The 23329-nt window shown below is 45.4% G+C and overlaps 2 non-coding genes across 2 annotated transcripts; one reads left to right on the forward strand and one right to left on the reverse strand.

Moving 5' to 3' along the window:
• Positions 1-18730: 18730 nt before the first annotated feature.
• Trnas-uga (transfer RNA serine (anticodon UGA)) lies at positions 18731-18805 on the reverse strand. The gene has a single exon. It is a non-coding gene; the product is annotated as a tRNA-Ser (tRNA).
• A 102-nt stretch (positions 18806-18907) lies between these two features.
• Trnal-caa (transfer RNA leucine (anticodon CAA)) lies at positions 18908-18982 on the forward strand. Its single transcript has one exon. It is a non-coding gene; the product is annotated as a tRNA-Leu (tRNA).
• The last annotated feature ends 4347 nt before the right edge of the window (positions 18983-23329 follow it).

Consider the following 23329-nt stretch of genomic DNA (forward strand, 5'->3'; position numbering starts at 1 on the left):
AATGTGTGCACCTTTAGTAGCACGGGTAGTTTGTAGTCGCAATTTCATTTCTCTCCAAGTACGGTTTAAGATCTCCACGGTGACATGTCGGAACGCATTACGAATGCATGTCTTCAAGGCCTGTACGTCCCTAACCTTAATTCAGTGCGCTATATCCTTTACAAAATCCCACATAAAGAAGTCTAGAGGCGTGAATTCAGGGAATCTTGGCGGCCATCGAATTGGACATCGCCGAGTTAGAGGAAGGGTTGATACACGGTTCTGGAACTGCAGACCAAACGTAAGCAACTAAAACACTTTTTTTGGTAAAATTTGGTTAAAATTTGTCAAAACATAATTCTTGGTCCGCGATGTAGAACTAGCCATTTTGAATGTGGAAATCTAACTTTACATAAAAAATATATAAAAACATGTAGTTTTTATGCAATGTGAAATAATAATACACATAAAAGTTTCCCTAAGCTTTAAACAGGTTTTTGTCGAAAATCGACTTTACAACGCTGGGTCCAGCATAAAATATAAACGGTTCAACCTATTAACCTCTAACTTCGACGCCCGGAAAGTATACACTTTTCTTGGGAGCTTATAACTATAATATATGAAATTTGATGTTATTAACTATTTTTGTAAAACCATAAAGAGTGAATAAAGCAAAAATCGAACTCAAAGTTCAAGTTAGCACCATATCGTTAAATTTAAGGTTATTTCATTGTGGTTAGATATAAGCTCCCATAAGTTTAATGTAGTCTCGACTGATGTTATCCATTTTTGATTTCAGGTAGCTCCTGAGGGGCTGCACTGCATGCAGTCTGCGTATTTCAGCCTCGTAGCCCCTTGATCAAACTATAATTACGGCCACCATACTGTTTGTCTTTGGATCGAAAATCTAAAATAAAGTTCAATGTATTATCAGTCATAATCTCCAAACAGATCCTTTGGATGTCTTTTCTTTGTCTCAAAAAATTTCCAAACTATTACCATTTTTTGATAATTTGAATGAAAACCTGGCCTTAACGTGCTCTTTAGAGGAGCTGACTATCGCTTTTTTCCTATGAGTCCACTAGAAGGGAAAGACAGGCAATATACAACATGTACAAGAATCAAGATGAGGCAATAGGAACGAAATAAAAGGGATACGCGCTCGGATTAAAAAGTGCGTTAGTGATTAAATCTCTCACCTTGTGTACCGTCAAAGCCAAGTGAAGTCCACCCCATACTCAGGAGAGTCTCGTTGAGGCTAGATGTGGTAATCGCTGTTTCCCGTCCTGGGCAAGGTTCTAATGGAGGTGTCTTGCCGTTGAAATTCTCTGACAAGTTATGAGGCGACGAGTGTGTGTTTATTTGCATCACTTTGATGATGTTCGTATGATGTTGTGTTGTGTTGTTATACATGCACGGAAGGGAGAGGGTGTCATCCGACGTCAGTGTAACTACGTATACGTACACATCATTTGCGAGTATCTAAATGATTAAGAGTTGAAGCTCTCGGTGACTGGGAGAACGGCTACCAGAGTGCATTACTGTTGTTAGTGTTTAGTGTTGTTTCCAAGCCTGGTAGGGCATAGAAGGGGCGTATACAGCGTCAACTGCTGAGTGATTACTGCCAACGACTCTAAGATGTCGTGTACTGGCGTGAGAAGAGTTTGGAATTGGCCTCATTATGGGTCTCCATTTGGTCAGCTGATCAAACCACGCAACATCCAGATTTGTTGTGCATTTGGATGTCATAATGACCCAATGTTGGACAGCGTGGGAACGTTAGGGCAGGCGCACACGTCGTCAAGGAACCAGTCGACCATGTCATATCACAAGGAGAACCTCCATACTGTGTGCCAAACAAATAGGATCACCATCACATCTGCGCCCGTCATCCGAAAACACCTAATGGTCTCCCTGTAACACTCTGGGTTCTCCAGCACCATTGGTCTGAGACCAGAAGCAGCCAGACTGGAGAAGTACCGTGCTATGCGTAGGCCGCCGGTAACGCCACAACGTACCGGCTGCCTTTGGAGAGGTGGTGTGACCTGGAAACATCGACTGGCGTCATGTTGCGCATAGTGATGATCTAGGTTAGCGGTCGCTGCTTCGCTCGTATAAACTGTACGGCCTGCGCATTTTTTTTTTCTTCAACCGAATTTTCATGTTGTTCACAAACTGCAACAGCACTCCGTCTTCAGGCCACGAGTGGCCTAGCGGGACCATCCGACCGCCGTGTCAACCTCGGAGGAGGATGCGGATAGGAGGGGCGTGGGGTCAGCACACCGCTCTCCCGGTCGTTATGATGGTATTCTCGACCGAAGCCGCTACTATTCGATCGACTAACTCCACAATTGGCATCACGAGGCTGAGTGCACCCCGAAAAATGGCAACAGCGCATGGCGGCTGGATGGTCACCCATCCAAGTGCCGGCCACGCCGAACAGCGCTTAACTTCGGTGATCGCACGGGAACCGGTGCATCCACTGCGGCAAGGCCGTTGCCACAAACTGCAACACCTTTTAAACATTTCATGCTGATTAAGTCATAGAAGCATGAACTGCTCCATATGTACTGCTGACCAAAAAGCTAGTCTGTTAGCTGCAGTCCAAAGTGTTTTTAGTCATACCTTTTACGTCCTTGTGGTGATATTTCATAAGAAACTTTCATCTCCTGACACATATTTCTGTATATCTGACCGACAAGCCAAATACCAGTTTTCAAAGGTTTAACCCTTTTTAATACAACTAAATATTGCTTAAAAATTTTCATCCATTATTCCACTCTATAAAGGTTTCAATGCCGTAATAGGTCTGTAACAATGATTTATCTTAAAAATTAGCTTTCACCCACTATTTCGTCCCCATAGGCGTTGAATTTTCACAAATACTGAAACACATATTCTTTATTTTTGACTCAGAAATCAAATACCAATTTTCGTTGGTCTAGCTTCAAAACTGCCTTAATAGCGACATTTTTGAAAAACTTTCATCCCCTATTTCACCCCTTTAAATGCAAAATTTAAAAAAAAACTCTTTTTAAACGACGGCTACAGTATAGGATCAACATCCTCTGCAAATTTTCAGTTTCTATTCTCAGTGGCTTCGGCTGGTGAGTCAGCCAGTCTGGCCATTGCCATTTGTATACAGAGATCGCAGGTCTCCACCGTCCTGGGTGACTAACGTAGGCGACTGTGGTGTCGACGAGGCAGGGATCTCATTTAAAAAACCTCTTTTTAAACGACGTCTGCAGTATAAGGTCAACACTCTCTGCCAATTTCAAGTTTCTATCCTTAATGGCTTCTGATGGGCTATGATGAGTCAGTGGGTCAGTTAGTCTAGACACTGACATTTGTGTGTAGAGATTACGGTTCTCCACTGTCCTGGGTGACTAACGTAGGGGAGTGTGACGTTGACCAGGGCAGAGATCTAATTCTTTCATTGTTTTATTTCCCTAGCGTCATCGTGTTAGGAGCCATCGAGTGTGACTTGAAGTCATGGGTGATAGTGACTGAGGGAAGAATGATGTCACAATGGTCCGTCACGGTCATTCCCATTGTCGTGTGTTACCTCTCACGCGACAGTATGATTGTGTAAACTTTCAACAGGAAAATCGCCCAGGCATGGTACATGTCTCTACGAACTGTGCGCGTGAAAATGAGGAACTACCCTCGACAGTGAGATCTCTGCATCTGTCCCCAATACGACGTGTGAGAGCACTTCGGACGTCATCTTCGCCCAGTGCCACTATCGAGGAATTGAAGGGCCACTTAACAACAGTTGTGTGCCAGCTTGCCTACCGGATCAGAGTATGCATGCAGTCCAGAGGGGGTGCCACGGCACAGTGATACATAGGCTCAAACTGCCAAGTCCTTTGTAAATTGGGCTCCATTTTGCAATGACTGAAATACCCTCTCAACACCAGAAGTTTCATTTCACACCCGCCTCTCCCGAGTGCTTCACATTTTTGTTCGTCAGTTAGAACCAACGGGATCGCCAAGCTTAACGTCCCGGACTGACAGACTGTTCACCGTCAACAGTGTCACGTGCTCTTACTATTGATACGCTGGCCGGTGTGGCCGTGCGGTTAAAGACGCTTCAGTCTGGAACCGCGTGACCGCTACGGTCGCAGGTTCGAATCCTGCCTCGGGCATGGATGTGTGTGGTGTCTTTAGGTTAGTTAGGTTTAATTAGTTCTAAGTTCTAGGGGACTGATGACCACAGATGTTAAGTCCCATAGTGCTCAGAGCCATCTTACTATTGATACAAAGTTTTCAAACCGGTCTATTAATAAATTTCGTAACATTTGTGGCTATGTGGTGTATTTCCTACCTGTAGAAAAAATTAGTGACAGCTGGAGCTGTTCCTCACTACTGCTGTCGAATAACTGAAACTGATCGAAAAGGAAAGCTGGAACTGGTTGTTCACAGCGTTGTGCAATGCTGCCGCTCCGATGAAGAGCGTAAAGCTGCTATAATATATTCTCACAGGCGTTTTATTGTGGTGATTTGTATCTATAGTTCCAAGAGCTTTGCTGCAGGACACAGGTCATTTGATATTTTTATGTTTAGCTTTTGAGCTTACTGTTGGGTGCGTTTGCCGAAAACTGCGAGTGAGAGTCGGAGGGCCTAAGTAATGTGCACCGGAGATTGACTTGAACGATTGAATAACAACGATTTAATTTTTGCTCTCTCAGTAGAGCGATTTCGCAGAAGTCGTAGATTGAGAACAGTAGAGACTGAGTAATGCGTATGTTACATATGCTTGAACGATTCTATAATAGAAATGATGTGGAAAGAGTCAGCTACCGGATATGTATACATGATTAGTATTAACGCCAGTCAACACATTTTTATAGCAACTCGCGCGGCTACACTTCGAAAGATTATTTTTTTCACGCTACCAGTTTTTAAACTTGCTCTCTCAGTAGAGCGATTTCGCAGAAGTCGTAGATTGAGAACAGTAGACAATGAGTAATGCGTATCTTACATATGCTTGAACGATTCTATAATAGAAATGATGTGTAAAGAGTCAGCTACAGGGTATGTATACATGATTAGTATTAACGCCAGTCAACACATTTTTATAGCAACTCGCGCGGCTACACTTCGAAAGATTATTTTTTTCACGCTACCAGTTTTTAAACAGAAATTTGTCCATGGAACAGAAGAAATTGTGCTGGAGAAATGATTTTAAGTAAGATTTAAACCTTGCTCTGCTACCTGTCAGACATTTTATATTATTACACAAATGATCAAAAATCTTTATTTGTGCGTATTGATCTGTTTGTGAGCCTCTGACAGCCTTAACAACAGTAACAGGTAAAAAGATCATTATTTGCACTAATGTTGTAGGTATGAACATCACTGTTCTCAGATTGATACGAATCATTTATGACAAATTACATTGGAGAATATATGTGATGACGATGCAGTTAAATGCCTATTCCTTGAAAGAGGTTCTACATGACTATTGCGGGAAATATGAAAATATATGTCATGCTATTGATTCGTTAGTTTGCAAGACGAATAACCGTATGAAGGGGAGAGGTAGCTGAACTCAACTGTTTGAGAAGATCAGTAATAAGTTCCTTCAAGACTTTTTATCAATAAGAACACCCAGAAATTTGGAGTATTCTGCCTTCTTAACTGATTTCTGTTAATTAACTGTTGGTATTCCACTATTTGTTATACAGAAATGGATGCAGTGTGTTTCCTCAGACTTTAGGGAGAGTCCGTTTTCAGAGAGCCCGCAATAACCCTTTGAAGAACATCATTAAAGAGTAGTCTCACATTTAAGCAGAAACAATTTACATAGCATATCACAGTTATGATTCTAGAAGGGTTGCTCAACTGAGAATGCTATTTATACGTTCACCTCTTCTCTAGCCTTCTCTCTAATGGGATTTATTAAAAGGCTAGTATCGTCTGCGAAAGTACAAATTCTGCTTCTTGAATGTTAAGTAGAAGGTCCATCACATATATAAGAAACAGCAGTAGACCTAAAACTCAACCCTGTCAAACGGCTTATTTGATTTGTCACCAGTTACTCAAATTTTCTACCCCTGCTGCATTGATTGAATTATTCAGCAGAACTTCTGCATTCTGTGTGCTGTGTAGGATTCAAACAAGATGCGTGTAAAGCCATCAAGTACATGTAACTCGACTTTTTTCTTAGAGCGTAACATGGTCAACACAATCAAACGCCTTGAAGAGATCGCAAAAAATACCAGTTGGCGATAATTCATTATTTAAGGCTAGTAATATTGTTGAGTGAATGTATAAATAGCATTCTCAGTTGAGCAACCCTTCTACAATCATAACTGTGATATGCTATGTAAATTGTTTCTGCTTAAATGTGAGACTACTCTTTTGCACATAATTTTATCTGGTATTTTGCAAAAAAGATGTAAGAAAGGAAACTGGGCAATAATTATTTAAATCTTTGTTGTTGCTTTATATGACTACTGAAATTAGACTGAAACACTCAAACAACGATATCAGCTGAATTTTCAGTCTGTATCTTTCAATAAATCTACACTGAAATCTATGCAAACTACTAACTGTTCCTCCTTGTGTGATAGGTTACTCAATAACGAATCTTCATTTCTCACAACTAGCTGAAAGTTTCCTAGAGGATGTCTTTAGACTGTTATAATTAGCAGAGATGTGTTCTGTAGTAACACCTCACAAGAACATGCTTCTGAGTACTGACCTACACAAAAACTATTTGTTTCAAGCTTTTTGACTTACGGTCCAACTTTCTTTTATGACGCAGCCCTCCCTTTATATGTTAAAACTACGAGGGCAGTTCAATAAGTAATGCAACACATTTTTTTCTGAAACAGGGGTTGTTTTATTCAGCATTGTAATACACCAGGTTATTCCCCAATCTTTTAGCTACACAACACTATTTTTCAACGTAATCTCCATTCAATGCTACGGCCTTACGCCATCTTGAAATGAGGGCCTGTATGCCTGCACGGTACCATTCCACTGGTCGATGTCGGAGCCAACGTCGTACTGCATCAATAACTTCTTCATCATCCGCGTAGTGCCTCCCACGGATTGCGTCCTTCATTGGGCCAAACATATGGAAATCCGACGGTGCGAGATCGGGGCTGTAGGGTGCATGAGGAAGAACAGTCCACTGAAGTTTTGTGAGCTCCTCTCGGGTGCGAAGACTTGTGTGAGGTCTTGCGTTGTCATGAAGAGGGAGAAGTTCGTTCAGATTTTTGTGCCTACGAATACGCTGAAGTCATTTCTTCAATTTCTGAAGAGTAGCACAATACACTTCAGAGTTGATCGTTTGACCATGGGGAAGGACATCGAACAGAATAACCCCTTTAGCGTCCCAGAAGACTGTAACCACGACTTTACCAGCTGTGGGTATGGCTTTAAACTTTTTCTTGGTAGGGGAGTGGGTGTGGCGCCACTCCATTGATTGCCGTTTTGTTTCAGGTTCGAAGTGATGAACCCATGTTTCATCGTCTGTAACAATCTTTGACAAGAAATTGTCACCCTCAGCCACATGACGAGCAAGCAATTCCGCACACATGGTTCTCCTTTGCTCTTTATGGTGTTCGGTTAGACAACGAGGGACCCAGCGGGAACAAACCTTTGAATATCCCAACTGGTGAACAATTGTGACAGCACTACCAACAGAGATGTAAAGTTGAGCACTGAGTTGTTTGATGGTGATCCGTCGATCATCTCGAACGAGTGTGTTCGCACGCTCCGCCATTGCAGGAGTCTTGCTTGACCTTGCAGCGATGATGACACACGCTTTGCCCAACGACTCACCGTGCTTTTGTCCACTGCCAGATCACCGTAGACATTCTGCAAGCGCCTATGAATATCTGAGATGCCCTGGTTTTCCGCCAAAAGAAACTCGATCACTGCCCGTTGTTTGCAACGCACATCCGTTACAGACGCCATTTTAACAGCTCCGTACAGCGCTGCCACCTGTCGGAAGTCAATGAAACTATACGAGACGAAGCGGGAATGTTTGAAAATATTCCACAAGAAATTCCCCGTTTTTTCAACCAAAATTGGCCGAGAAAAAAAATGTGTTGCATTACTTGTTGAACTGCCCTCGTACACAAAAATGGTGCTACTCCTGACATTTAATTTCTTCATCCCTATGGTTACACGCTGTTCAGAGGGTCACGGAACATCAATCACTTCAGAGTCTTCCACATCGAAGCATAAAAGATGCTCGCCTGTCTTCTTTTTAAAATTTTCTGATGAAACAAATTAAGTTTAGTTTTCTGGAAATTGTTACAAGTACATTCTTATGGTCCTATTCTGCTTCAATTTCTTTCCGTACTGTCACTATGTAAACTGACTACAATATAAAACATGTGCCTCTCGGCCTCCAGTAAACACAGGGATTTTGTTTTGGGTACCTGTGGCCCCCCTTATACTTTCTGCAAGATTCTCTGCTAATCTGTCCTCAGATGCTATTTTTTTGTTTCCGAAACAGTTCTTATAGTTGTGCTAAGTTTAAGAATTCCGATTCATAAATAAAATTGCAGGAGATCATTCCTCTTGAACCACTTAAGGAGGATTATACTACAAATAATGCTTACGTGAATGCATTACGTGACGTTAATAGCGATTGCGACAATATACAAAGTGATCTGAACAATAAACCTGAAAAGATCTCGAGCAACGGTCTTATGTATCACGAGACTTTAATTTCCTTTCAAAAACTGTCATAAAACTACATTCCATTCCTTTCAATGAAATGCTCATAAAATGTTGAGGTATTATTCTTACCAGTAAGTAACAGGTGCTCGAAATTCCGATGTCTTACCTGAAAGAAAGAACAGACTGATTAGATTTTGTCTGACAAGAAACAATAATCATGTGTAATATTTCGAGAACAGAGTGTTACAATTAAATAGTCGTCGATCTGATTTATTATAGATTACAGTTTGCACGCACAGAAGTGTGAAAGTATCACATTCCTTTTAGTGGATAAAATGCACCGATGCTTCATGGAGAGGCAGAACGCAAGTGAATCTAGACTGCGGACAAGCAGATAACAATGAAAAGACCTTACACGAACGAGGAAAAGGGTGAAGTGAGCGAAAAAGCAAAGGGACAGTGGTAGAATGTTAAAACAGTTGTAATGAGAACTGATGCATAGGCTTCGAAACGCAGTCCGTAGTTCACCTAACTAAAAACCAAACGACAGAATTCGAAAATCAACCACATCTGTTTCCACTGCTATTTCCAATCGTATAGTTCAAGCGAGTATTACAGGAGATTTCACACGTTCAGTGTCTTTCTTCCTCACAACAATGCAGTGTAGCAGTTCTGAATGCAAATATAATGAATACATTTGCTTAGTACAGTTGACTTCACGTTTTTCATTTCTTTACATTTTGATTGCTTAGGACTACAGTCCTACAGCATTTCAGAAAGACAAAATGTTCGTCTGAAGTGTTACTGTAATTATGTGACTCACAATAGCGATTTTGGCGTGCGAATAACCTAACGTGACGTACATCAGCATACATTCTTCCAATTATAAGAGGGGATATGTAACGCCACCAGTACAAGACCAGGCAGATTTTTCGTCACACACACACACACACACAATTAAAACGCACATGAATGCTTTAGACGCGAGGCAGACTTGCGAGCTCGGTGTTATGGGTTCTCCGTGTTATTACGCTGGCGGAAATGAAAAGCATTACAACTTGAACGCGTTGACCAAACGCTACCAGACGTATACTGCAGTATTTCCATGCCCGTAGGATATGTTCAATCGAAATTCATCACTATATCATTTCATGTTCAGTAAAAAAGTAAATAAAGAAGGAAAGAAAAAGATTGTTACAAGTGAAGAACGGTGAGTGAATGAGTGTGTCTACTGGAACTTTTTTGGCGGAGATCACAATACAGCATCCCCAGAGGACAAGTCCGTGAAGTTTGTATCCATCTTTCGGACTCTGAAACAGGTAGAAGTGGCGTGAGAGAGACTTGAGCAGACACATCAAAAAGAGAGCTAGCTGCAGTGCAATAGCTGCGTAGCTGCTATTTACCATATTAACGGCCGTGTCGATGTCGCGACTTCCGTTCCCACGAGCTTACCGAAGTTAAGCACCGTCGGGCGTGGAAAGTACTTGGATGGGTGACCGTTCTGGTACGGCGCGTGAAGTTCGCACTTTTCGCTTTACCTTTACGGCAGAGGTAACAGGAACGGTGGAAGGGTTGTTTAAGTCCCTGATCAGCAGTGTCTCATGAATCACTGCTATGGCGATCCGTCCGTCGGATGAGGGCGTTAAGCTTGGCGGTCCTCTTCATGATTTTCGACAGCAATGGGCTATGTGCCGGCACCGTGTTTCACCACCTCCATTCTCTCTTCATCTCCAACACGAACTTGATACGGCACTTCACACTTTCGGATACTTTGCGAGGGATAGGGAAAACCTTACCACAAAAATAGCAGAACTTGCCCTTCGGTATCTCCGTCTCATGACGCTTTACTACTACGTGGACACAGTAGAAAAGTGCGGATAGAATATTATGCACCGGATCCTTGAAGAAAGCCTACACCCCGAGATAATTGTATGATCCTTCGACTGCATCTGACCAACAGACAAACGACAACAGAAGTTACACCGGTGTGCCGTCATGAAGCGTCGAAAGCAGAGCACCAGAGGCCAAGATGAGATCTTGAGTTGCCATTCCTCGGGTACGTCTGGGTGCATATCATGGAGTCTTGGCTGACATAGAGCCCGAGTCAACTGCGGCACTGAGTGGCATTTTATGGTCTTCAGTAATGAGTCTCTCTTCTGTTCGTGGCAATGAGGGGAACTAAGAGCTAGTCAACTAAACAGGAGCCGATAAATCGTGGAAGAAGCACCAAGCAGCCACCGCAAATCAAGGTAGCCGCGAAATTTGACAAGAATCTTCCGCCGGCCGGAGTGGCCGTGCGGTTCTAGGCGCTACAGTCTGGAGCCGAGCGACCGCTACGGTCGCAGGTTCGAATCCTGCCTCGGGCATGGATGTGTGTGATGTCCTTAGGTTAGTTAGGTTTAATTAGTTCTAAGTTCTAGGCGACTGATGACCTCAGAAGTTAAGTCGCATAGTGCTCAGAGCCATTTGAACCATTTTTGAAGAATCTTCCACAAATATCACACATAAAAGTTACCCGCCGCGTTTACTTGTCGGTACGTGAAGGCTAGTCTCAGGCGTTGCATCATGAATGTTGAGAAAGGGAGAGAGAGAGACGATGCATCACGAACGTTGAGAGAGAGAGAGAGATGGACGGTGCATCACGAATGTTGGGACAGAGCGAGAGAGAGAGAGAGGGAGAGAGAGAGAGAGAGAGAGAGAGAGACGATGCACCAAGATGTTATCTTACGCTCTGATATTATCTTTCTGAAAAGTAAGCCCAGTATGGCTTGACTTGAAGGGCAACGAAACGGGGCCTAGAAGATTGTCGACGTACAGCTGTGCTGTAAGGGTATCGCGGATGAAGGGTAGCGCAGTATGGCGAGCGATAGTCTGGTTGATAGCCCACCGCTGTCCGGGTCGTCTATAGACAAACCTTCGGCCTGGAATCTAGAGTGATGAGTCCCGCATCGAACTGAGCCACGGTGACCACAATGCCCTCCCACACACGGCGAGAGTTTCTACTGCTCGTCTTCGTGCTCGCCAAACCATACATTGGCCGTATCTCTCCCCGACTGAGAACATTTGGAGCATTATGATCAGGTCCCTCTAGTTTGACAGGACGTCCTACAACTTTGTCAATCAATGCCGAACCGAATAACTGCTCGCGTAAGCGGCAGAGGTGGACCAATGCGTTATTCACTTCCAGAGTTCGCGAATCTCTTTCTGTTGAATAATTCATCCTGCTTTCTGCAATTGTACAAATGGCTCTGAGCACTATGGGACTCAACATCTTAGGTCATAAGTCCCCTAGAACTTAGAACTACTTAAACCTAACTAACCTAAGGACATCACACACACCCATGCCCGAGGCAGGATTCGAACCTGCGACCGTAGCAGTCCCGCGGTTCCGGACTGCAGCGCCAGAACCGCTAGACCACCGCGGCCGGCTTTCTGCAATTCTAATCATTTGTTTGTTTGTAAATGTGCATCACACATACTGATTTGCGTCCTGTTCGGATAATTCCTTTGTGATGAGTAGAATATCTTTTTTTTACGTGCAGTGTATATGACGTAGATATTATACACTGGAGAGCCAAAGAAAAAGATTCACTTGCCTAATATCGCATATGGCCGCCACGATTACACAGAAGTGCCGCAACACGACGTGGCATGGACTCCACTAATGCCAGAAGTAGTGCCGGAGGGAACTGACACCATAAATCCTGCAGCGCTGTCCACAAATCCGTAACAGCACATTGCAAGGCATCGCAGAAATGCTCAATATAGTTCATGTCTGGGGAGTTTGGTGGACAGCGCAAATGTTTAAATTCAGAAAAGTGTTCCTGGAGCGCAGTGGACATGAATGGCTGCAGATGACCAGACAAAATGCTTACATGCGTGTCAGCAGTAAGAGTCGTATCTAGACGTATCAGGGCTCCCATATCACTCAAACTGGTCACGCCCCACACCATTACAGAGCCTCCGCCAGCTTCAACAGTCCCCTGCTGACGTGCAGGGTCCGTGCGTTCATGAGGTTGTCTGCATACCTGTACCCGTCCATCCGCTCGATACAATTTGAAACGAGGATCATCCGATCAGGGAACATGTTTACAGCCGTCAAGAGTCCAGAGTGAGTGTCGTCGGGCCCAAGCGAGGCGTAAAGCTTTGTGTCGTGCAGTCATCAAGGGTAAACGAGTGGGCCTTCGACTTCGAAAGCCCAATCGACGATGTTTCGTTGAACGGTTCGCACGCTGACGCTTGTTGATGGCCCAGCATTGAAATCTGCAGCAATTTGCGGGAGTCGTCGTTGGTCTCGTTCTTACAGGATCTTTTTTCGTCCGCGGCCTTGGAGATTTGTTGTTTTACCAGATTCCTGATATTCACGGTACACTCGTGAAGTGGTCTTACGGGAAAATCCCCACTTCATCGCTACCTCGGAGACGCTGTGTCCCATCGCTCGTACGCCGGCTACAACACCACTTTCAGACTCATTTAAATCTTGATAACCTGCCACTGTAGCAGCAGTAACCGATCTAACAGCTGCGCCACACTCTACTCTTACACTGGCGTTGCCGACCACAGTGCCGGATTCTGCCTGTTTACGTGTCTCCGTATCTGAATACACATGCCTGTACCAGTGTATTATGTGGTTTTTCTATGGCCTTTAACCCAATCTTTGTGTTAATTTTTCTCTTACTGAACTGCAGGTCACCTGAAGCAGCTCATTTACAAAGAAATCGATTGTGGTATAGTAAACTTACGTCAAATACGGATGTGGCTGTTTTGTTTTTTTAAACATTTACACCATTCAGCTAAGGAGCACTAGATGATCAACATTATTTAATGCCCGTTATGTGACGAATATCACCAACCCGCCAGGACAGCCGAGAGTGTGCAAATGTCAGCATACTTCCGTCGGGTAACGCCGAATCATATCGACCCCAAGACTATCTTATTCCCGGATGAAACGTATTACCCACGCACTAAAACTAATGCAATGCCGTGGCTTCGTGGACATGCAGTGCATTATTTGTTTCAAGACGGCACTAAGGACACTTTAGACTTTTGGAACTATTTGCAGGAACGACATTGCAAGATCCTCCGTAACCCTAAGTATCGACAATATTTTTCCAACTTTTTGTGGAGTGTATTCCACGACCCTCCACGTAGCTAGAACATCACGGGTAAGAGAAGCTAAAATTACAATACGATGATAGAACACTACACGGTACAACGTGGGATCTACTTTCATCATTACGAGAAGTCATACCTGGATGATACAGCAGATGGAGAGTTTCGTTGTGAAGCCTCACACTCTGTAGCAGTATTTGCCCCATTTCCTCTTTTTGTCCCCGGTGCGAAAAGGTCTTCGCAGTTTTAGTTTTCCCATCCGGTGCAAGATGTAGCACTGGTTAATGGTGGTATGGATTCCACCCTTCAGTTTTGTTTCATGGTTTCCTTTGCCCCGCACTTTCCTCTCTTTCTTTATACCTTTTTCTACAACTAATAGCATGGTTTAAGTTATGTGCGTCCCCAATTTAAAAAATTAAAAAAAATTAAAAAGTGGCAAGCGACGTGCGTTCTGAACTTATAGTCGCCTCTTCGCGTCCAACTGCATTTTTTTCCCACATTTCGGTCTAAAGTTATGAGTCAAAAAAAAAAAGCGGTAAAAGTCGCGCATTCTAAACTGATAGTCGCCTGTTCGCGTCCACCTTTATGTATATTTTTTTTTGTTACTACATTTCGGCCCTTGTATAAAGTCATGAAAAAAAAGAGTGCTAACGCGCTGCTTCCTGGAGTCGGGTAGGCGCGCCGGCCCCGGATCGAATCCGCCCGGCGGATTAACGACGGGAGCCTAGATGTGATTTTTAGGCGGTTTTCCACATCCCGCTAGGTGAATACCGGGCTGGTCTCCACGTTCCGCCTCAGTTGCACGACTCGCCGACATCTGAACACGTTCGCCATTTTCCATGAATTACACTAGACGGAGACAGCTGGAGTACACTAATTCCGTCCCGGGGGTACGGGGTGGGGGCAGGAAGGGCATCCAGCCATCCCTTCATCCTAACCTTGCCAAATCCGTTCCTATCAGTGCCGACCGTGCGTCAGTGCGGGACATGGCACCAGTGAAAGAAAGATGTGACGAATATCACCACATGTTTGATAAATATCGGACTACGGCTTCACGCCGCTTGACTCTTCACCTTCACCAGCGTCTTTTTTTTTAGAGCTTGTGGCTGTGAGAGGTAGGCAGCAAGTGACGTGAGGCGCAGGAATAAATACACAAGAGCGGGACTAGCAGACTATTAGTCACGCCCCCTGATATCCGGAAGCCGGTGGCTCTCTACAGAGAGGCAGCCGCAGCGCCGTCTTAAAACGCCGTGGCGCACTCTCTGCCGTTTATCCACTCTCCGATACGGAGCGCTTCCGGCTTTTGAAGTTACGTCTGGAAAACGATCCGCCGCTCGGAGCTGCGGCAGGGCCCAGCGCGCCGGCCCCAGATACTGCGGGGTCCTCCGTTCATTAATACGGCACTCTCGCGAAAGCCGAGCCGGCGCATCGCGCCGCTACCTCCGCCTCGCCCCGCGCGAGCAGTGCAGTGCTTCCGTCCTCCCTTCCAGCGCCGCCCCCTCCCCCACTCCCCCCCCCCCCCTCGCCTAGCCGCGCTCCCTTTGTGAAGAGTGCGACGGCAACACGGGGGTACGCAGCGAGGGGGCATCGATCGAATTACCCGCTTCCTCCTTTTGCGTATTATGCCGCGAGTTCTTTCACGCGAAGCCCATTGTCGCGGAATTCGTACCGCTGGCGGAAACGGGACAGACAGACTGATACGAAAAGAAACGGGTAGCGAATTCTAGCCCCCGCCTGCTGCTGAGTTTTTCGATTATGTCAGGGCGGAAGGTTACTTCAACAGAAAAAAAAAAAATAATAAACGCGCGCGCAGAACTGATATCTGCAGATACAGTAAAACGCAAGCACAATCTTGCGCTCTGTCGCTGTCTTCGCTTTATAAGTATAACGAGTAGCGCTAATTTTGGATAGGGTTGTGACGCTTCCTTCAAGACCCGTACTTTCATTCCAAGCTGCCATATTTAAGACTGAAATAAGTCGCTTTCAGCGTATTTTTTTTTCAGAGATGCGTAACTGATTTGTTGCACAGTGGGTATGGGGTAACCAGTGTATTACCAGTAGCCGGTCGCGGTGGCCGAGCGGTTCTAGGCGCTTCAGTCCGGAACCGCGCTGCTGCTACGGTCGCAGGTTCGAATCCTGCCTCGGGTATGGATGTGTGTGATGTCCTTAGGTTAGGTTTAAGTAGTTCTAAGTTCTAGGGGACTGATGACCTCAGATGTTAAGTCGCATAGTGCTCAGAGCCATTTGAACCATTTCTTACCAGTAGTACCCGTCCGGGTATGCTGCCTACAACGGAAGTGCGATTTTTAACGTTACTTTTAAAATAGCACTGTTACTGAGTCGAGGTTTTTTCGGAAAGTAAGGAACGATCGGTTGTGAATGGAAACCACAGTGAATATCCGATGAAGTTTTGCACAGTGCCCTTAGTTGCGCAGCACGTTAACGCGCTCGTCCACCCGCACGGGTACTACTGGCATGATACTGGTTACCCTATATCCACTACCTCCAACACATCAGCTACGCATCTTGCGCAGAAGTTTCATGAGAAAGGTGAAACATACCTCATGGCTGCAATGCGCTGAAGGCGACTTATTTCATTCTTAAATAAAGCAGCTATTACGTCCTCCCAAAATATGAAATGCCAAAAGGATGCAGTAAAAGAGGAGTGTTTCATAGTATAGGAGTTGAACAAGTGCTCATATCTCTTACGGCATGCGCTTTAGAGCACTTGTTTACTATAGATACACGTCTTTTCCTGTTGTGGGGTAACGAACCTGTCGCTAAAGTTTATCGGTGTTCTTTTGGGACTTTTTGGGACTGGTATTGGTGCGCGCGCGCACACACACACACACACACACACACACACACACACACACACACACACACACGTTCATCAGTATTTACTTCATTTGGAGACCAATAGTTATAGCTATTAGGAATGGTACTCATATGTTTTAGATTGGTTAGTACCGTCAAGTACAGGTTTTAAGAGCAAGCATATCGTTAATGCTCTTCTTCCCTTGGGCAGTAGGTCAGGTGACGTGTTTGCAAGAAGACTGTTAGACGGAGAGAAGAAACAGATAACATAAATATTTTCAACATTTCGCGGCCCAGTCAGCAACTGCATAAATATTAATTACAATTTTAAAAATCAACAGCCTCAGTTGCACAGATTACCTAGATTTTCATAGGCTTCATTCGGGATAACCCAACATTCTTCACAATGAAAGTAACTACCGTTTGTCCATAGTGGACATCGTCAAGCTAAAACTACAAGTCCATAAATTATCGTCAGACTGTAAAGACTTATCTGAAACTGTCTCGGCCCCACTCCGCGACCGCGATGCGGCAGCCACGAGTAGTGTACTGAAACTGAGCTCCAGTCTAGCCTGTATAGGGTGTTTTACTTCCTTAGCATCAAGCATCTAGGAGTGACAGTTCACGTCATAGGGAACAAATTTTGTTAACACATGATCTTCGCTGACGATTCCCAGCGATGTACAGTGCCTTTATTGGTTGTGGAGCAGGGCGTAGCCTCTCTGCGGCATGGATATCCAAAGTGTGTTGCCTATAGCGCAGTCTACTGCTTCGTGGAAAATGGGGTAGACCGAACAAAATTTCCTCCTAGGATAGCAGCTCAGAGACACTCATTCTTAAGGCTTTCTTGCTGAAAATCACTGGGGTGGTCCGCATCCGTAGCGCAGCGGTAGCGTTATCGCCTACCACGCAAGGGGGCCCGGGTTCGATTCCCGGCAGGGGACTGGGTGTTGTGTGTCCCACATCATCATTTTCATCATCATTGACACGAAAGTCGCCGAAGTGGCGTCAACTAAAAATACTTGCAATACGGCGGCCGAACTCCAAAGGGGATATCCCGGCCGATAAATGCCATACGATCATTTCACTGGGGTACGTAGTATACAGCTGCAGCACAGCTGGTTAGCAGCCGCTGCTAGTTTGCTGAAATTTCGTCGCCTCAGGGACGGCGAATACAGTAAAACGACACCTATCGTAACAAACGTTGTTGGTCCGCAGCTCGTGGTCGCGCGGTAGCGTTCTCGCTTCCCGCGCCCGGGTTCCCGGGTTCGATTCCCGGCGGGGTCAGGGATTTTCTCTGCCTCGTGATGACTGGGTGTTGTGTGATGTCCTTAGGTTAGTTCGGTTTAAGTAGTTCTAAGTTCTAGGCGACTGATGACCATAGATGTTAAGTCCCATAGTGCTGAGAGCCATTTGAACAAACGTTGTTGTCCATGCCATGATCTATCAACGCTCGACGTTTGATTCAAAGATTTCGAATGACAGCAAAATCGTTACTATCGAATATACGCACCTGAATTTGGGGATTGCCCCTAAATTCTAATACTATCGGCAGTGCTTCAGCTAAAATGAATTTCGTCTCTGCACAGAGACTCGTAGAGCGCAGCCATCAAGAGAGCTCGCACCGCGTCTGCCTCTCTGTAGTTGCACCTGGCATCGGCAGAGCGGGACTATTCCCGAACATCAAAGGCGCTGTGAGCGCAATCCGCCCGCGACGCGCTTCGTCCGAGTATTTATACGGCCCGTGCTGTTGCCTGGAGAGGCGGGCACGCAGCCCGTGCCCGAACAATGGCGCGCCACGCGGTCCGGACTGCCACATTATGCGTGCCGGCAGCTCCGTGCGCACGCATGCCGCGCGGGGCGCGTCGCAGGTTGCGTCTGCTAGGCGCCAGGCTCCGGCGCGGTAACGAGGTACTACCCCCGTCATTATCCGCACACACAAATCACCTGCCACAAAGAGGGTATTAACTCCACCTCTTTCTTGCGCGTTTACCAGGGATGCTGGATTGCTGGCCACGAAAACTGCAACACCGCCATGGATAGAAACTAAGAATTTTTAACATGTTGCAGCCCTGTCGCAACTATGATAATATGTCTAAAATCCGCCTCAGTTGCGATGCCTTATTCTGGCATTTATTAGTTTATTTTATGAAACTTCCTGGCAGATTAAAACTGTATGCCGGACCGAGACTCGAACTCGGGACCTTTGCCTTTCACGGGCAAGTGCTCTACCAACTGAGCTACCCAAGCACGACTCACGCTTCGTCCTCACAGCTTTACTTCTGCCAGTACCTCGTCTCCTACCTTCCTAACTTAACAGAAGCTTCCTGCTGTGAGGACGGGGCGTGAGTCGTGCTTGGGTAGCTCAGTTGGTAGAGCACTTGCCCGCAAAAGGCAAAGGTCCCGAGTTCGAGTCTCGGTCCGGCACACAGTTTTAATCTGCCAGGAAGTTTCATATCAGCGCACACTCCGCTGCAGAGTGAAAATCTCATTCTGGAAACATCCCCCAGGCTATCGCTAAGCCATGTCTCCGCAATATCCTTTCTTTCAGGAGTGCTAGTTCTGCAAGGTTCGCAGGAGAGCTTCTGTTAAGTTTGGAAGGTAGGAGACGAGGTACTGGCAGAAGTAAAGCTGTGAGGACGGGGCGTCAGTCGTGCTTGGATAGCTCAGTTGGTAGAGCACTTGCTCGCGAAAGCCAACGGTCCTGAGTTCGAGTCTCGGTCCGGCACACAGTTTTAATCTGCCAGGAAGTTTCATATAAGCGCACGCTCCGCCGCAGAGTGAAAATCTCATTCTGGAAACATCCCCCAGGCTATGGCTAAGCCATGTCTCCGCAATATCCTTTCTTTCAGGAGTGCTAGTTCTGCAAGGTTCGCAGGAGAGCTTCTGTTAAGTTTGGAAGGTAGGAGACGAGGTACTGGCAGAAGTGAAGCTGTGAGGACGAGGCCTGAGTCGTGCGTGGGTAGCTCAGATGCTAGAGCACTTGCCCGCGAAAAGCTAAAGTCCCGAGTTCGAGTCTCGGTCCGGTACACAGTTTTAATATGCCAGGAAGTTTCATATCAGCGCACACTCCGCTGCAGAGTGAAAATCTCATTCTGGAAACATCCCCCAGGCTATCGCTAAGCCATGTCTCCGCAATATCCTTTCTTTCAGGAGTGCTAGTTCTGCAAGGTTCGCAGGAGAGCTTCTGTTAAGTTTGGAAGGTAGGAGACGAGGTACTGGCAGAAGTAAAGCTGTGAGGACGGGGCGTCAGTCGTGCTTGGATAGCTCAGTTGGTAGAGCACTTGCTCGCGAAAGCCAAAGGTCCTGAGTTCGAGTCTCGGTCCGGCACACAGTTTTAATCTGCCAGGAAGTTTCATATCAGCGCACACTCCGCTGCAGAGTGAAAATCTCATTCTGGAGTTTATTTTATGATTCTGAAGAAGGCTAGATAACTCTACCTGAACCTGGGTAAAGACCAGTAACATTTCGTAATTGAGGTGGATTTTTGACATATTAAGGATAGAAACTACTGCAATTGTTCTTACTGTGCATATGCAAAGGAGCATATAACAACACTAAACTCGTCTTGCTCAACAGACTGTAGCAAGTCTTTTTATTGGTCGCCACTTCGGTGAGGCGTGAGTTGTAACCTACCCGAGTAATGCTACTGCGGAAAGGGGACCTACGGTTTGGCTTGGAATCCGAACCATCGGCGTTTCTTGTCGAATCTTCACATCATTTAAAGTGAATTGCATGATTTGACCACTATTTTTTCCAGCTGTCTTTCTGTTTCCATGCACGCACCTCAGCGTTGGACCACCAGACCCGACATGCAGTGGAGTGGGAAGAATAGATGAATGAAGTATTAGGTGGTTTGGGAGAATACATGGAGCGAAATTTAGTACACAGAGTTACAACCTCTGCCAGAAACTACGACTGTAAACCGTGCGGGCACCGTGTCAAAGTGAGCCTGGATGCCCGATGCGGGTATGTCATTCTATGCCGAATTTCATAAATCGTAGTCACTGCTTAGTGGTGGCGTAACAGTCTCTCGGCGACATATGACCACCCACTTTCAGTGGATGGGATATCTGCATACAGTGCTGGCCAGGGCAATAGTCGAACACCCTCTGTGTCCAGAACAACATGGACAATATGCACTTGCGTTTTCTTGTTGAAAAGCAATTTCAAAAAGATTACGAAGACAGTGCACAACCAGATAACTTAACACGCCAGAAGCTAACGCCTGCTCTCCGAATTGTCTCTCAAATGAACTGAAATTGTTCTTACTGTGCATATGCAAAGGAGCATATAACAACACTAGACTCGTCTTACACTTGTTGTGTACCCAGTAACACTCTATATTGCTAATCAAGTTGCTGGGCTCATACTATGATGAAAAGTGATGTTCGGTGACCTTACTTCCCCTCGGAGTCTCCACATAAAAATACATTCATCATGATGCTGTGCAGTGAATAGGGGCTCGTCTCAAAAGACGGCGTGGTGCCACTCCTGAGCCCAGTGTTTCGTTGAACGCACCACTATTGGCCCACGTATCTGCAGCCGCTTCAAGAGAACCCGCAAAAGTTGTCTCCTTTCTGACAGTCTGAGCTGCACCAAACATTGTCTAACAGTCCATGTGGGTACTTCTCTTGCTGTAAACGAGCTAATTTCCTGACGCAAGGTAGGTGATGTGACTCTACAGTCCTACACAGGAAAATGAGCAGTATAACCGACCACTCGGGTGCTATTCTAAATCCATCAAATCTGTGTTCTCATGACAGACGTGTGATTCCAACAAACGCAGATAGCAGTATCTTGGAACCATAAACTGGAGCCTCATTGGGCTAGAATCTTGCTGCTGTAGAATTCTGACACAGCTCATAGACGTTTCTCATTGCTACACGACGTATCACACGATCTTCTAGAAAATAATCAATATTAAAACGCTATTTATGGGTGAAAAATTTGCTGTGTAATCTTTCCTTATTCGGAGCGTCCCAGAAATGTAGCAACAAAGTTTGAGGGGTTATAGAGATTGTCTTGAGGAACAAATCAGTACCAGGAACCCAAGTCTGGAAACATCATCCAACGACGCTACGTAGCGTCGAAGTTACAGGCGCTGGCAACCATGACTTGGTACACCGACAGACCATATATGCAACGTCTCGTAACGTTATTTGATATTCAAAGATGGCGATCGATTGCTACGGTCGCCAGTGGACGAGATGGAGCCAACTGCTGTGCAGAAGGGCCTTGTCTCCTATGAATACAATGCTGTATTGCTTCAGTGGATGACGATTTCAGACATGGGTTTTCCAGGATACAGAAGAAAAATAAACAGCGAGGCAACAGAGCATCATATTCAAAGGAGACAAGCTCTTTCTACTGAGCAGCCGTTTCCATCTTCTCCATGACTATTTTGGCAGTCAGTCATTGTCAGTGAATAACAATCAACATTACGAGATATTACACCTGCAGTGCATGAGCGTACAGAGTCACTTTTGCTGTCGAATGGGTGGCCTAGTCACAGGCGCCAGCGCCTATAACTTCGGCGCTCTGTAACGTCGTATAAAGTTTCCAAACATGGATTCCTATCCCTCAATTGTTCCTTAAGGCACTGTCTACAGCCCTTAGAAGTTTGGCATAACATTTGTGGGACACCCAGTATACAGAATGTGGGTGGTGTTACTTTTATTTAGCATGTGCAGTTAGGCAGAAATGCAGATTCAAGTATGTAGAACACTTCATGCAGTTTTAACATTCGTTGCATGTCGCCTTTATGGTGCCACAATTTTAATGGTTGGCAGTGTACTTATTGAGACAGCAGATTCTTGATATTGCAGGAAATCTTTGGGCAAATTTTCGCTTCCTTAATTAAACAGTATATAAGCTGCTGGCTGGTAATCACCACAAAAATGGAACATTCCATCAGTTGCATTGGACGAACGAGCACTTCGAATTTCCTGCCACTTGATTTCTGCAACCCTCACCTTTTTTTTTTTTTTCGTCACCATTGTTCTGATTGGTTTGGTGCAGCCCGCTACAACTTCCGCTCCTATGGCAACCTGATTTGCACTTGGATATGCCTTAAGCTGCATATCTCCCTGTAACAAACTATGTAAGTCAGACATTGCGATCATAGCGACCGCGTGCCACGATAAAGACAAGGGCAATCCACATCGAATAGCATCACAGCTAGTAAAACTCTGTTGTGTTAATGACAACTTTTCCTCGCATTATCATGTGTCGTATGTATTATCATCACAGGGCACCGTAGTGGTTCCATGTGGAGTTACAGATTGTCCAAGACCGCTCCCCGAAACGGCAGGTGCAGATGAAGTCTGCGATACGGACTGCGCTGGCTATGGCGGCATTCACTGGCGAGGACAAAGCGACCGAGGAACCCTCCACTCCGACTCTGTCTGCTTGGAGAGCTAACCAGGTTACAGATTGCTATCCGAAATTCTTGACTGTCTTAGGAGGGCGCGGGGAAGTGTTCTACAACCCACCCTCGGTCTGCCACACAAACATTCACCAAAAATATCTTTCCAGTCTATCTGGCGCCATTACGTACGGTTAACTCATGTTTTAAATGTAGGGCAGGCACGAATCGCCAACGTTTCTTTTTCATTCGCTGGTCTGACACTAACATGGGTGAGTAGTAAAGTCCCCTTATGCCCACCTAGATTTAGGTTTGCCGTGAATTAAGTTCTAAAGACGGGTTTCTTAGGAAAAGCTACGGAGAATTTCCTGCTCCATCTTTGTCCGATTCGCCTCTAATAATCCTAAT

The sequence above is a fragment of the Schistocerca nitens genome, chromosome 1 (genome assembly GCF_023898315.1).
Source record: "Schistocerca nitens isolate TAMUIC-IGC-003100 chromosome 1, iqSchNite1.1, whole genome shotgun sequence".
NCBI lineage: Eukaryota > Metazoa > Arthropoda > Insecta > Orthoptera > Acrididae > Schistocerca > Schistocerca nitens.